This window comes from Rhinatrema bivittatum, chromosome 1 (genome assembly GCF_901001135.1).
Source record: "Rhinatrema bivittatum chromosome 1, aRhiBiv1.1, whole genome shotgun sequence".
NCBI lineage: Eukaryota > Metazoa > Chordata > Amphibia > Gymnophiona > Rhinatrematidae > Rhinatrema > Rhinatrema bivittatum.
This window is the reverse complement of record NC_042615.1, coordinates 162,360,615-162,376,370: the sequence shown is the minus strand read 5'-3', so window position 1 is coordinate 162,376,370 and position 15,756 is coordinate 162,360,615. Positions and strand designations below refer to the sequence as shown.

The 15,756-nt window shown below is 47.8% G+C and overlaps 1 protein-coding gene across 1 annotated transcript in view; it reads right to left on the bottom strand.

Annotated features, from left to right (window-relative positions):
• Nucleotides 1-9,657, bottom strand: part of LOC115084478 (toll-like receptor 1) — a 41,724-nt gene extending 32,067 nt beyond the window's left edge. Inside the window, exon 1 of the mRNA XM_029589412.1 lies at nt 9,359-9,657. The gene's annotated coding sequence lies outside the window, so the exon portion shown is untranslated. The remainder of the gene's footprint in view (nt 1-9,358) is intronic.
• Between the last annotated feature and the right edge of the window lie 6,099 nt (nt 9,658-15,756).

The following is a 15,756-nucleotide window of genomic DNA, read 5'->3' as shown; positions in this document are numbered from 1 at the left end:
GTTTTTTGGAAACCTGGAGTTGACTGGACTAGGTATGTGGTGTCAGCCTTTCGGTTAACTGGTGCCACCGAACCAGGATGCTCCCAATTCCTCTTCAGAAGATCCAAGAGGACATCATGGATAGGGATAGAGGTGATTTCTTTAGGAGCATCTAGAAATTGCAGAAGTTCCATCATCTGGTGTCTATCATCCTGTTCTGTCTGAAGTTGGAATGGAACCAATTCAGACATTTCCTTCACAAAATTAATGAAGGACAAGTCCTCTGGAGGAGAACGCTTCCTGCTTTCAGTAGGAGAGGGTGGTGATGGTAAGTCATCGGTATCCTGGGACGAGTCATCGGTCCATGTGTCATAGGGTTCATCACCAGCACCCCTAGGATCCTTAGAGGGACGGAATGTTGAAATTCCTGAAGGTCCTGGTTGAGGCACCAAAGGCATTGAGGGAGTCACCGAAGGCATCAATGGAGGCACCAAGGGCACGAAGGATGGATCGGCGGCATCGATGGTAGCAAAGACGCTATCAGTGACATTGATGGCTGAGGCATCGGTAGGACTCCCGATGGAGGAAGTAACAGTGTTTCTCCTTCTTCTGTCGATGAAAGAGGAATTGGGGAGGAGGCCACCGGGCCCATCGGTGCCCCCAGATCCATCGGAGGAAAAGCGGCGAGCAGCGCTTCCATCCTCATTAGTAGAGGTGCCAGCGCTACGGGAATGGGATCAGTAGCCGGTTCAGGAATTAGCACCGGAGGAATTTTGAAGCCTTGCATCGCTCTGCCGATGGCCTCTTGAATCATCTAATCCAACTCCTCTCGGAAACCTGGAGCGTGGAGCCCCGATGCCGGAGGAGGAGGCGGAAGCGTAGCCGGAGGGACCACCATTGCAGGTGGAATTATGGCTCCTAGCACCGGTCCCGCTGAAGGTTGCCTCGGTGACCCGGAGCCAGATAGGGACGGTGCCTTTTCTGGACGGGCTTTCTTCGGCAGCGGCTCAGATGGTGGCGACGTCGAGGGCTTGCCTGCGTCGATGGTCTGAGACCTACGATGTCAATGCTTTTCTCGATGATCTCCTCGGTCCTTATGCTGAGGAGGAACAGAGGCTGTCGATGGCTGCGGAGTCGTCGATGCTGGTTGGACACCGGTCGGTGCACAATACTGGTGCGACGTAGTCGGTGTCTGCTCAGACGACGTCGAGGCTTTGGATGGCATCAGAGTTTGTGACCGAAAGAGAAGTTCCATCTTCTCCATTCTAGCCTTGCGACCTTTTGGTGTCATAAGGGCACATTTGGTGCAAGTAAGGACATCATGCTCGCTCCCTAAACACATTACACAGACCTTGTGAGGTTCAGTAATGGACATTGTGCGAGTTCAGTCGGGGCATCGACAGAACCCCAAAGCCATGGCCTCTCAAAAAATGTAGCTGCGGTGCGGTCGACGGCCAGTAGGCCGCGAGGGCTGAGCTTGACGGGAATCAACCGGAATCGGGTAAAAACTTACTGGACCACCGCAGAAGCAAAAATTGAATAGGGGGACCCCTGTGACGTATTTAAATTATGAAGTAATTCCGTGAGAAAAATTCCTGTCAGGAATCTCTGTAAAGCTCCTTAACCCACGTGGCTACTGCTACGCAGAAAAAAGAAGACTGAAGGGGGACCCCTGCTGATTGCAGGGTTAGTGCCATCCTGGGCATGCCCAGTAGGTTCCAGTCAAAGTTCTAGAAACTTTGACAGAAGTGTTCCGTGATTGGGCTCCATCCTGTGATGTCACCCATATGTGAGGACTACCAACCTGCTTGTCCTGTGAGACTAGTACATATCAATGTTATTTGTATTGTTTATTTATTTTTATTGCGTTAATCTTTTGATATATTTAAATTCATTTTATTGTTGCGGTCTCCACCGCTTCCCCTCTATCTACTGTGCTCAGGGCTCACCTCCGATGGGGGGAACTCCGCTCCCGCGGCTCCGCTGGGCCTTCGGGGCGTCCGCCATTGCTGGGTCATCTCGCTGCTGCCGCGCGCGCGAGGACACGCATTATGGACGCACGGTCACCGGACGTCTGGCCCCGCCTGGGTTAACTACGCCACGCCCCAAGCCCGATTTAACCAGCGTTCGTCTGCCTTCTCATTGCCTTGCAACGAGGGTCGCTACTGTTAGTAGTTCTTAGTTGCGCTTCTGCTGTTCTACATTCCGGTTGACCTCAGCTTGTTCCTGACTCCGCTTCTGCCTGCCGCCTGCCACTGACCTCAGCTTGTTCCTGACTCCGCTTCTGCCTGCCACTGACCTCAGCTTGTTCCTGACTCCGCTTCTGCCTGCCGCCTGCCACTGACCTCAGCTTGTTCCTGACTCCGCTTCTGCCTGCAGCCCGCCATTGACTTCAGCTTGTGCCCGACTCCGCTCCTGCTTGCCGCCAGCCTCCGACCTTTGCCTGCACCTGAGACCGCTACTACTGGCTGCCAGCCTGACTCGGGTTCGTCTCCATTCTACTCACTGCCCGGTCCGGCCCTATTGCACGCCACTGACTCCAGCCCTGCCTTCAGCTGGTCACAGTCTACGGTACACTACAGACTCTGTTCCTGTTATCAGTCTGCTCCGCTCCGCGGCTTACTACAGACCCCGGGCCTGCTTACTAACTGCTTTGTTCGACAGGCTACGGACTCTATCTGGCTGTCCCGCTCTCGCCGGGCCTTCCTGCTCCTTGCTGCTGGACTCTGTGGGTTACGCTTGCCCAGGCCTTTTCTATAGAGACTGTTACTGTGCTCCTAAGTCCCAAGGTTCTAGGACCCTACGGGCTCCTCCTGGGGGGTTCCTGGTTCCCGGGTGAAGACCTGTGCCTGTGGCTCCGCTTCCCGACCTACTCTACACCAGGGTAGTTCGGCTCAAGGGTTCACACCTGGACTGCAGCTTCCCAGACTGCAACAGTTTGTAAGGCCATGGACTCGGCGGAGTCTCCCAGTCTGCAGGCTATCCCTGGGATGGCGCAGCGCCTTCAACAGCAGCAACATTGTATCGATACTCTTGCTGCCACTGTGGACCAATTGGTCTCTCGTCTAGAAGCTTCTACTCGCCAAAGGCCTTCTGTACCTGTCGCTGTTCCCAATACACAGCTGCCAGCTCCTAGCAGGTACGCTGGGGACAGTAAGTCCTGCCGTGGGTTCCTGAACCAGTGTCAAGCACCTTGTTACGAACCCAGTTTCCCACTGAAGCAGCTAAAGTGGCCTATATATTTTCTTTACTGGATGGCAAGGCGCTTGAATGGGCTTCACCCTTGTGGGAACGCTCCGATCCTCTGCTGCAAAATCTTCAGGAATTTCTTCTTCAGTTTCGTCTGGCCTTTGATGACCCTGCACGCCAGTCCACGGTGGCTTCAGAACTCCTGCATCTCCGACAGGGCACGCGTCCGGTAGCGGAGTACATTATCAACTTTCGGACCCTGGCCATGGAACTGGCTTGGCAGGATGATTGCTTAAAAGGGATCTTCCTTGAAGGCTTGGCTGGTCGGATTAAAGATGAACTGGCAGGACGGGAGATTCCTGAGGAGTTGAATGACTTAATGGACATTGCAGGCAAGGTTGACCGCCGTCTTCAACAGCGTGACAGAGAAACTCGGTCAGCCAATAGGAGTCAGCCACGCCTACACGTCTCCTCCAGGTCTCCTCTGCAAAGGACTTCTCCTGCTGCCAGCCCTGCTTCTGAACCTATGCAGCTGGGCAGGTCACCACTTACTCCGGAAGAGAGGAGCCGTCGGCGCTCTCTAGGCCTCTGCCTATATTGTGGAGGTAAAGGACATTTCTTGTCATCTTGCACTGAGCGTCCGGGAAACGCCCGTGCCCAGGCTATACCGAGGAGCTACACCTAGGCGCTACCGGATCCGCTCCTCTCTGCACTCTGCCTGTAACCCTCAAGTACCCCGGTGGGGAGATCCAGATTCGGGCCTTTGTCGATTCTGGGGCTGAGGGGAACTTTATTGTGGCCGAGATAGTGAAACAGCTGGGCCTGCCTACAGAACCGCGGAATCCTCCTTTACGCATCTCTTCGATCCGAGGGACCTTGCTGCCTGGAGTTATCTCTCGCTCCACAAGACCAGTGACTTTGCAAACGGGTCTATTTTACTCCAAGGAGATTTCCCTACTCATCCTGGAACGAGCCGTGCATCCATTGGTGCTGGGACTTCCGTGGCTCCGTCAGCACTCCCCCGTCATCAGATGGGATGACTTCCAGCTAGTTAGCTGGGGTTCTGCCTGCTTTGACCAATGTTTACGTCTTCCTCATCCTCCCAACTCTCTGCATCTCTGTTCTTCGCATCTCCTGCCAGAGGCCTACCAAAGTTTTCAAGATGTCTTCTCCAAAGAGATGGCGGAGATCCTCCCGGAACACAGACCATTTGACTGTCCCATTGATCTGGTTCCCGGTACCACACCGCCTTGTGGCCGTGTATATCCTCTCTCACTGCCAGAGACTAAGGCGATGTCCCAGTATATCTCCGAGAACCTAGCCAAGGGATTTATTCGTCCATCCCGGTCACCGGCAGGTGCTGGATTCTTTTTCGTGGGCAAAAAGGATGGTTCGCTACGACCGTGTATTGACTATCGTGGGCTCAATGCCATTACCAAGCGAGACCGCTATCCATTGCCGCTCATCCTGGAACTATTGGACCGTCTCCAAGGGGCTCGCATCTTTACTAAATTGGACCTGAGAGGGGCCTATAACCTCGTCCGTATTCGCCCAGGAGACGAGTGGAAGACGGCATTCAACACACGTGATGGGCATTACGAGTATCTCGTGATGCCCTTTGGGCTTTGTAATGCCCCCGCCGTCTTCCAGCACCTCATGAACGAGGTCCTTCGAGAGATGCTCCATTCCCACGTAATAGTCTACTTGGATGATGTCCTCATATACTCCAAAGACATAGACTCTCACCGCCAACATGTTTGCCAGGTTCTTCAGGCCCTCCGGGCCCATCATCTATATGCCAAGCTTGAGAAATGCGTTTTTTAAGCCGAATCTCTACCTTTCCTGGGATATATTATCTCAGCAGCTGGCTTTTGTATGGACCCAGAAAAGGTAGCCGCCATCACTAAATAGCCCCAGCCCACGGGTCTCAAAGCCCTCCAGCGCTTCCTGGGCTTTGCGAACTTTTATAGACATTTTATTCCACGATACTCTAACCTTGTGGCTCCTCTTACAGCCTTGACCCGGAAAGGAGCAGATGTTAAGCACTGGCCGGATGCTGCAGTCGCAGCCTTCTCTGATCTCAAGGAGGCCTTTCTCTCGGATGTCTGTCTCCGACACCCGGACCCTTCACGACCATTCATCGTGGAGGTAGATGCCTCCAGCATCGCAGTGGGAGCGGTTCTCAGCCAGCACTCTGATACTGGACAACTCCTTCCTTGCTCGTACTTTTCCCGGAAGTTCTCAGCCGCTGAAATTAATTATTCCATTGGGGATAAAGAGTTGCTGGCGATAAAACTCGCCTTCAAAGAATGGAGACAGTGGCTCGAAGGCTCCTTACACACCACCACCGTTTACACGGATCATAAGAATTTGGAATTTCTGACCCAGGCTCAACGACTGAACCCCCGCCAAGCCCACTGAGCCTTGTTCTTCAGTCGTTTTGACTTTGTTGTACAGTACCGTCCTGCTGCTAAAAATCTCCGGGCAGACGCCTTGTCTCGCACCTCTTGCGTCGAGGAGGACATTGACCCACCACAATTCATCTTGGACCCCGCTAAGGTTCGTCTCTCTGCCATGACCATCCTCTCACAAGACCGGACGGTGCTCTCGCACCGGGACCGTTTGACTGCCTTACGTTGGGCCCACGACTCCTTGATCGGAGGACATGCTGGACGAGAGAGGACTCTGGAGCTTGTTAACCGGTACTACTGGTGGCCCAACATCCGGCGTGACGTCGCCTCGTATGTGGCTTCTTGCCCTACCTGTGCTCGCCAGAAACCCAACTCTGGCTCCCCATATGGTCTCCTGCACCCGCTTCCGGTTCCCACTGAACCATGGACTCATATAGCTACAGACTTCATAGTTGACCTGCCTCCCTCCCAGGGACATACGGTCGTCTGGGTCACGGTCGACTGTTTCTCAAAAATGGTCCATCTAGTTCCCCTGCCTAAGCTTCCCTCTGCACCCGAGTTGGCCCACCTGTTCGCCCAACATGTGTTCAGGCTTCACGGCCTTCCTCAAGATATCGTTTCGGACAGAGGTTCACAGTTTGTGGCCCGCTACTGGAGAGCCCTCTGTAAATGTTTCCAGGTTAAGCTTAGTTTCTCCACCGCTTTTCATCCTCAAAGCAACGGACAGACCGAGAGGATGAACAGGACTCTAAAAGCCTACCTCCGGGCCTTCATTAATGAGAGGCAAGACAACTGGTCAGAGCTCTTGCCCTGGGCCGAATTTGCATATAACAACCAGGTCCATGCTGCCACAGGCAGATCTCCGTTCCACCTGGTATATGGTAAGCCGTTACGACCACCGCTCCCGCTAGAGGCTCCCAGTGCCTCACCCGCTGTTCAAGTAACGGCCCAACAACTCCAGGCGTTGTGGCACATGACACGAAAACAGCTTCTCCATGTGGCCACGAAGGCTAAGCAGACGGCCGATCACCATCGCCGACCAGCTCCCACATTCCAGCCTGGGGATAGAGTCTGGCTAAGTACGAAGAATCTGCACCTTCGACTTCCCTCACGAAGATTTGCACCAAAATTCTGTGGTCCGTTTCGAGTGGCTGAACGAATGGGATTGGTATCGTATCGGCTTCGGCTACCCTCTTCCTTCAGAGTACACAATGTGTTTCACTCCTCACTGCTCAAGCCTGTGGTCCTCTCCCGGTATCACCGTACACCTCCGGATCCTGCGGCCACAACCGTTGATGATGATCCTACATACCAAGTACGGGACGTCCTGGACATCCGATTTCACAACCGCAGATGGGAGTATCTCTTGGCCTGGGAAGGTTGTGGTGACGAAGATAACACCTGGGAGCCCAGCCGTAATATTCTAGACAAAGATCTTCTCCACCAGTTCCACCGGGACCATCCGGAGAAACCAGGTCCGCTCAAGAGGGGCCGTAAAGGGGGGGGGGGTACTGTTGCGGTCTCCACCGCTTCCCCTCTATCTGCTGTGCTCAGGGCTCACCTCCGATGGAGGGAACTCCGCTCCCGCGGCTCCGCTGGGCCTTCGGGGGGTCCGCCATTGCTGGGTCATCTCGCTGCTGCGACGCGCATTATGGACGCACGGTCACCGGAAGTCTGGCCCCGCCTGGGTTAACTATGCCACGCCCCAAGCCCGATTTAACCAGCGTTCGTCTGCCTTCTCATTGCCTTGCAACGAGGGTCGCTACTGTTAGTAGTTCTTAGTTGCGCTTCTGCTGTTCTTCGTTCCGGTTGACCTCAGCTTGTTCCTGACTCCGCTTCTGCCTGCCGCCTGCCACTGACCTCAGCTTGTTCCTGACTCCGCTTCTGCCTGCCGCCTGCCACTGACCTCAGCTTGTTCCTGACTCCGCTTCTGCCTGCAGCCCGCCATTGACTTCAGCTTGTGCCCGACTCCGCTCCTGCTTGCCGCCAGCCTCCGACCTTTGCCTGCACCTGAGACTGCTACTACTGGCTGCCAGCCTGACTCGGGTTCGTCTCCATTCTACTCACTGCCCGGTCCGGCCCTATTGCACGCCACTGACTCCAGCCCTGCCTTCAGCTGGTCACAGTCTACGGTACACTACAGACTCTGTTCCTGTTATCAGTCTGCTCCGCTCCGCGGCTTACTACAGACCCCGGGCCTGCTTACTAACTGCTTTGTTCGACGGGCTACGGACTCTATCTGGCCGCCCCGCTCTCGCCGGGCCTTCCTGCTCCTTGCTGCTGGACTCTGTGGGTTACGCTTCCCAGGCCTTTTCTATAGAGACTGTATCTGTGCTCCTAAGTCCCAAGGTTCTAGGACCCTACGGGCTCCTCCTGGGGGGTTCCTGGTTCCCGGGTGAAGACCTGTGCCTGTGGCTCCGCTTCCCGACCTACTCTACACCAGGGTAGTTCGGCTCAAGGGTTCACACCTGGACTGCAGCTTCCCAGACTGCAACATTTATTTTGTATTATTGCTTTATGTATTTGTGTTTACCAGGTTTTAGGCTTGTAATGTTGTAAACCAATTTGAATCTTGACTCATAAGCAGTCTATACATTTTTTAAATAAATTATTGCCTTAAGTCTTTCCATACTTGTGGTGTGCAGAGTTTGACAGGTGAGTAAGGGCTCAGTTCAGGTGCTTTATGCGGCTGCACAGAATGGCTTTGCTTTCAGCAATGCCTTCCTCTGCAGCCAACACAAAGTCCTGCCGCAAGCACTGCATTCTGCCATATATGAGGTTTGTATACTAACAATTCCAACAGAAGTATTTGTGGTCAAACAAGTTGGGTTATGTAATAATGTCTGGCCCGCAGAACAGGTTATGTTTACTCTAAGTGCTGTCTAGTTTTGTCAAGAACTACCAAGTTTTGTCCTTAACTAAAGTAATCTTTGAGAGAGCATTTCACAGTGAATTTAATTGTAAAACAGATCTGTCATTCACCTAGTACATTCCAGGGAATGTATTTTTGTGCTGATAATTTACATACATCACATTCCAGCACCTGCCTAAGATCTGAACTAGTTCCTAAAGTCCTTGAAGTATGAATAGGCTGGGTAACAGAGAAATGCTGTTTTACTGCATTTGTGTTTATTTCACATAAAAAAAAAAAAAATCAAGCACCACAGCAACTATTTTCTGCATTCAGTGTTTACTCTGATCTTTCTGGGAATAAACCCGTACCTCGAAGTATAAGATGGTCAGAAGAAGTGGGAAAAGGTGGCGACCTCCCGAGCTTTAAGCTGGAGGAGGTTGGGGCTGCCACACCACTGTTTTGTGTCAGACTGAGAATCTATAACCCAAAAGGGCGGGGGAGGGGGAGAGGGCACCAAAACAATCCTTGCTCAGGGCTCTGTTTTGTCCAGTGAACTGCCCTGAGTATAAATAATGCTCTCAAGACAAAGCGGAAAAATAAGGACAGAAGTATGAAATATTTATCAACCTACTTCCTGCTCATTGCACTGTCCCTCAAGCAAGACAGTTTGCAATTAATTGAAAGGTAAATAACGTGCTAAGATTAAAATACTTCCTTTAGAAACAAACTTAGGAAATTACTTTTTTTTAGCATAACTTGACAGATCTAATGCAAGCTCCTTAAAGTACAGTGCACATGGCTTATGGGTGTCTACTGAACGACTTAATCAGCCACACTGATTTCATGACAGTGATGATAGTAAATATAGCTAAACCGAAGATGACATTTTTAAATGTTAAAATATTAGTATTCATTTCATACTTACAGAAACCAAGAAGAAGCCAGGCCTCTTAACAGTAAGAAAAATAGATTTAGAAACTGCTGTATCCGGTTGTGGCGTCCCACACAGACGCTGCCATCCCATGTCTTCTTCTCGGTCAGACTTGGTACAACAGGAAGTGAAGCCTTGGCAGGGCAATAAGTCGCTGCACATTTCGCAGACGTGCTCATGCGTTTTGACTCTTCTGATGTTTCCTGAACTAAGACGGGATTCTCCGCTGCTCTGCAACTCAGCAAAAGTAGCCTTGTGCTCTGATTTCCCTATAGAAGTGCAAAAGGGGAGGCGCAGAGCTGATGAACCCAGAAAGCAATTAGGAAATCTGAGTATGCCAGCCCGCCTCCCGGGAAAGTACGATTTTTCACAAGCTCAGGGGAAAGTCATTGGTTGGGCAGAGGGCGCCATCCGCAGACCTCATTCACTTTGCACATTAGAACAAAGGAAAAGATCAATAAGAAATAAAACTATGAAATACATTTAGTAATGTCAAAATACGGCAGAGTTTCATTGTACTGGGTCAAAAGATAATGCACTACTGTGTTGTGTGGAAGGGTGAATGAGGGATGGATGATTATGAATGTGGTTGAATGTGGAGTGGAATGAGATACAGGCAATTAAAGATTTAAAAAATGAGTGTGAGGCTGTAACTGTAAACAAGATTTATTTTATTTATTTAAATTTCTTATATACCGGCATTCGCGATGGGAGTCGCATCATGCCGGTTTACAAATAACAAGGTGTGACAACAGAATAAATACTTAATAACTTAAAAACATTAACATGTGATAGAAGAATAAGGTAGCAGTTACAATAAAACAGGGATAAAATGCAACTTGGAATGAAGAGAAGGCAAAAGAGAGATTAACACTGAGATAACAAAAGAATGACCAAGGTAAATAAAACCAAGGTAAATAAACCTGCCTCATTAAAAAAAAAAAAAAAAAGAGAGAACATTATTGAGTTGTCAAAGGTTGTTGATTACCCTGACGGGAGTTCTTAGTTGCTTGAGTTGAGAGTGGGTTCAGTTGGTGTCTGGAAAGGCTTTCAAGAATAGCCAGGTTTTAAGTCTTTGAAATTTTCAAATTTTTGAAATTTTTGAAGATTTGAAATTTTCGTGTCTACAGTTCATACTCTTATTGCTTAAGCTGTGTATTGTATGGCAACTGACTCAGATTACATAAAAATATAAGATTTGCCATACTGGATCAGACCAAAGCTCCATGAAGCCCAGTATCCTGTTTCTAACAGTGACCAATCTAGGTCACAAGCACCTGGCAGGATCCCAAGGGTTTGATAGATTCCCAGGGATCAGCAGTGGATTTCCCCAAGTCCACCTTAATAATGGTTTATGAACTTTTCCTCCAGAAACTAATAGCTTTCACCAAGTCTTTTGGCAATGAATTCCAGAGTTTACTTGTGTGTTGAGGAAAAAAATATTTTCTCCTATTTGTTTAAAATGTACAACTTTGTAACTTCATTGCATGTCCCCCTAGTCTTTGTACTTAAAAGAGTAAACAGCCGATTTGCATTCACCTGTTCCTTTCCACTCATTATTTTATAGACTTCTATCATATCTCCCTTCAGCTGTCCCTTCTCCAACCTGAAGAGCCCTAACCTCTTTAGCCTTTCCTCATAGGGGAATCAAACCATTTCTTTTATCATTTTGGTTGCCTTTCTCTGTATTTTTCTAATTCTGCTGTATCTTTTTTTGAGATACAGTGACCAGAATTGCACACAATACTCAAGATGCAATACAGAGCAATACAGAGATATTCTGATATTCTCTAATCCTTTCCTAATAATTCCTAGCATCCTGTTTGCATTTTTGGCTGCAACTGTACCCTGAACAGAGGATTTCAACATATTATCCACGATGATGCTTAGATCCTTTTCCTAAGTGATGACTTCTAATATGGAACCTTGCATTGTATAGCTATAATTTAAATTGCTCTTCCCTAAGTGCTTCACTTTGCACTTGTCCACATTAAATGTCATTTGCCATTTGCATGCTCAGTCTCCCAGTCTTGCTAAATCCTCTTGCAATTTCTCAAAATCCTCTTGTGTTTCAACAACTTTGAACACTTTTATGTCATCTGCAAATTTGATCTCCTCACTCGTTCCCAATTCCAGGTCATTTATAAGAACATAAGAGCATGCCATACTGGGTCAGACCAAGGGTCCATCAAGCCCAGCATCCTGTTTCCAACAGTGGCCAATCCAGGCCATAAGAACCTGGCAAGTACCCAAAAATTAAGTCTATTTCATGTTACCGTTGCTAGTAATAGCAGTGGCTATTTTCTAAGTCAACTTAATTAAATAACTGGTAATGGACTTCTCCTCCAAGAACTTATCCAAACCTTTTTTAAACACAGCTATACTAACTGAACTAACCACGTCCTCTGGCAACAAATTCCAGAATTTAATTGTGCATTGAGTGAAAAAGAACTTTCTCCGATTAGTTTTAAATGTGCCACATGCTAACTTCATAGAGTGCTACCTAGTCTTTCTATTATCTGAAAGACTAAATAACTGATTCACATCTACCCGTTCTAGACCTCTCATGATTTTAAACACCTCTATCATATCCCCCCTCAGCCATCTCTTCTCCAAGCTGAAAACTCCTAACCTCTTTAGTCTTTCCTCATAGGGGAGATGTTCCATTCCGCTTAACATTTTGGTCGCCCTTCTCTGTACCTTCTCCATCGCAATTATATCTTTTTTGAGATGCGGTGACCAGAATTGTACACAGTATTCAAGGTGGGGTTTCACCATGGAACGATACAGAGGCATTATGACATTTTCCATTTTATTCACCATTCCCTTCCTAATAATTCCCAACATTCTGTTTGCTTTTTTGACTGCCGCAGCACACTGAACCGACGATTTCAATGTGTTATCCACTTTGACATCTAGATCTCTTTCTTGGGTGGTAGCACCTAATATGGAACCTAACATTGTGTAACTATAGCACGGGTTATTTTTCCCTATATGCATCACCTTGCACTTATCCACATTAAATTTCATCTGCCATTTTGATGCCCAATTTTCCAGTCTCACAAGGTCTTCCTGCCATTTATCACAATCTGCTTGTGATTTAACTACTCTGAACAATTTTGTATCATCTGCAAATTTGATTACCTCACTCGTCGTATTTCTTTTCAGATCATTTATAAATATATTGAAAAGTAAGGGTCCCAATACAGATCCCTGAGGCACTCCACTGCCCACTCCCTTCCACTGAGAAAATTGTTCATTTAATCCTACTCTGTTTCCTGTCTTTTAGCCAGTTTGTAATCCACGAAAGGACATCGCCACCTATACCATGCTTTTTACTTTTCCTAGAAGCCTCTCATGAGGAACTTTATAAAACGCCTTCTGAAAATCCAAGTACACTACATCTATCAGTTCACCTTTATCCACATGTTTATTAACTCCTTCAAGAAAGTGAAGCAGATTTGTGAGGCAAGACTTGCCTTGGGTAAAGCCATGCTGACTTTGTTCCATTAAACCATGTCTTTCTATATGTTCTGTGATTTTGATGCTTAGAACACTTTCCACTATTTTTCCTGGCACTGAAGTCAGGCTAACCGGTCTGTACTTTCCCGGATCGCCCTTGGAGCCCTTTTTAAATATTGGGGTTATATTAGCTATCCTCCAGTCTTCAAGTACAATGGATGATTTTAATGATAGGTTACAAATTTTTACTAATATGTCTGAAATTTCTATTTTGAGTTCCTTTAGAACTCTGGGGTGTATACCATCTGGTCCAGGTGATTTACTACTCTTCAGTTTATCAATCAGGCCTACCACATCTTCTAGGTTCACCATGATTTGGTTCAGTCCATCTGAATCATTACCCATGAAAACCTTCTCCGGAACGGGTATCTCCCCAACATACTCTGTAATAAACACTGAAGCAAAGAAATGATTTAATCTTTCCGTGATGGCCTTATCTTCTCTAAGTACCCCTTTAACCCCTCCATCATCTAACGGTCCAACTGACTCCCTCACAGGCTTTCTGCTTCAGATAAATTTTAAAAAGTTTTTATTGTGAGTTTTTGCCTCTACGGCCAACTTATTTTCAAATTGTCTCTTAGCCTGTCTTATCAATGACTTACATTTAACTTGCCAATGCTTATGCATTATCCTATTTTCTTCTGTTAGATCCTTCTTCCAATTTTTGAATGAAGATCTTTTGGCTAAAATAGCTTCTTTCACCTCCCCTTTTAACCATGCCAGTAATCGTTTTGCCTTCTTTTCACCTTTTTTAATGTGTGGAATACATCTGGACTGTGCTTCTAGTTACCTTTTTCCATTGAGAAAATTGACCATTTAACCCTACTCTCTATTTTCTTTTAACCAGTTCCCAATCCACAACAGAACATTGCATCCTATCCCATGACTTTTTTATTTTCTTAGAAATCTCTCATGAAGGACTTTGTTAAACACCTTCTGGAAATCCAGATACACTACATCAACTAGCTCACCTGTATCCACATGTTTATTTACACTTTAAAATAAATAGCAGATTGGTGATGCACAACTTCCCTTGGCTATATCCATGTTGGCTTTGTTCAATTAAATTAGTACTATCTATATGTTCAGTAATTTTGTTCTTTAGGATAGTTTCAGTTATTTTACATAATGTCAGGATCATTGTTCTGTAGTCCTGTATCCATAATTCCCTACCTCTGCACATGATGGATTACCCCTATTCACCCTTGCTCCAGTGGCAGGATCCCCTGGTCCATCACTAAAAGCCCATTAGGTCCATTCCAGTAGCTTTAAAACTTGAGCTTTCCATGTGCCTCATGCTCCTCCCAGCTAGGAGATCCAGGATTGGTTGGCTCCTTGCTTTATAACCCGGCCCTTTTGTAAGTTAAGGTGGGCTAGAATCAGTTCAGTGCAGATACCAAGCATCAAAGATATATGTTTTTCCCTCCCTGCCTCATCAGGATTTTTTGCTTTTTGAGGGGAGTCTCCTCTGTGTACATCCTGCCAGAGAGTCTCCAGAAGTTTAGTTACAGTAAGGAACTCTTTTTGCTGGAATCCCTGAGGGACTCTCACTCCAGGACTGAAGACCAGTGAGCCCCATTCACTCCCCAAATGAGGCAAGCACCTGTAACAGACTTGGCTGTGTGAGACGATTGAAGGCTAGAAGAATCCTATTTTTGGAAGGGACTGTGTTTAAACTCTGCCCCTTGGGGAAAGGACATCCTCGCTGGCTGGACTCAGAGGACAGGGGCTGAAGACCAGTGAACCCATTCACCTCATGAATGTGGCAAGCGCCTGTGACAGAACAGCAGTCCAGGAAGATTTTTGATTAGGAAAAGTATTTTCTCTTTTGTTTTGTGAGGAGGATTTTTGAGCCACCCCTGCTCACTGGGAGCCAGGCTGGACTAGCAGACTTCTGAATCACAGACTTTTCAACCCAAGGAATCACCCTTTTCAGAACATCTAGAAGGACCAGTAAGATCACGGAGACCCTATCCAGATCTCTACCCAAGGGACCAGGATACAGGGCTGGGTGATCGGTGAGAATCTGGAGACTGAGGTAAATCGGGACCCCTGGAATCTCAGGTAAGCCACTGGGAGAGCTTTAGTGAACATTTACAGTTTGCTGAAGTTACCCAAGCAGAAACACCCTAATTGTACAAAGAATCATCTGTAACTGCACATTTATTTAAAATGCATTTAAATTTGCCTTTAACTAATCAGTAAATTATTATTTAACACCCAGTGCCTGGTCCTGCCTGTTTTGTTACAGCAATTCTCTCCAGGAGTTGCCATAACTACCAAAATACACAAAGGATAAATCACACCATTGTCTGGGCCATGGACGAGAGTCTCTCCCCATAAAAAGAATCCACCTCTGGGATAGAGAGCTCAGGACCTGGGAGGAGTGCTAGCTGGAGCATCTCCTGAAGAGAAATAAATTAGTTTGTGTGCCCTGGGACATAAACCACCCCACTAAGGAGTATACTCCTAAGCAAGCTAATGGACTGCTCTCAGGATAAAACCAGCTGCTTAGTGGTAATGGACAGTCTGGAAAGAGGAGTATGCAAAGGATCTATGGTGTCAAGGGGTCTGGAAACACCTTCTCAGGAGCAGGACAGGACCACAGGGCAGGAACTGGGTTTATTTTCTGCCTAGCCAGCCCCCTCCCCAGCAGACTGAGCCCTTGGGTTTGGGGGGCCAGCAAGACTTGGCTATGATGAATGATCATCATGGTTGGTTACAGCTGGAAGGTGGGCTGGTCTTCTCACTATCCAGCCCCCTTCTAACAGGTTGAGCCCTTGGGCTCTGGGGACAAGTAGGGATTAACTGGATGAGGCTGGACAAGGCAGGACAGGCGGGACAGGGAAGATAGACAAAAGATGGATGTG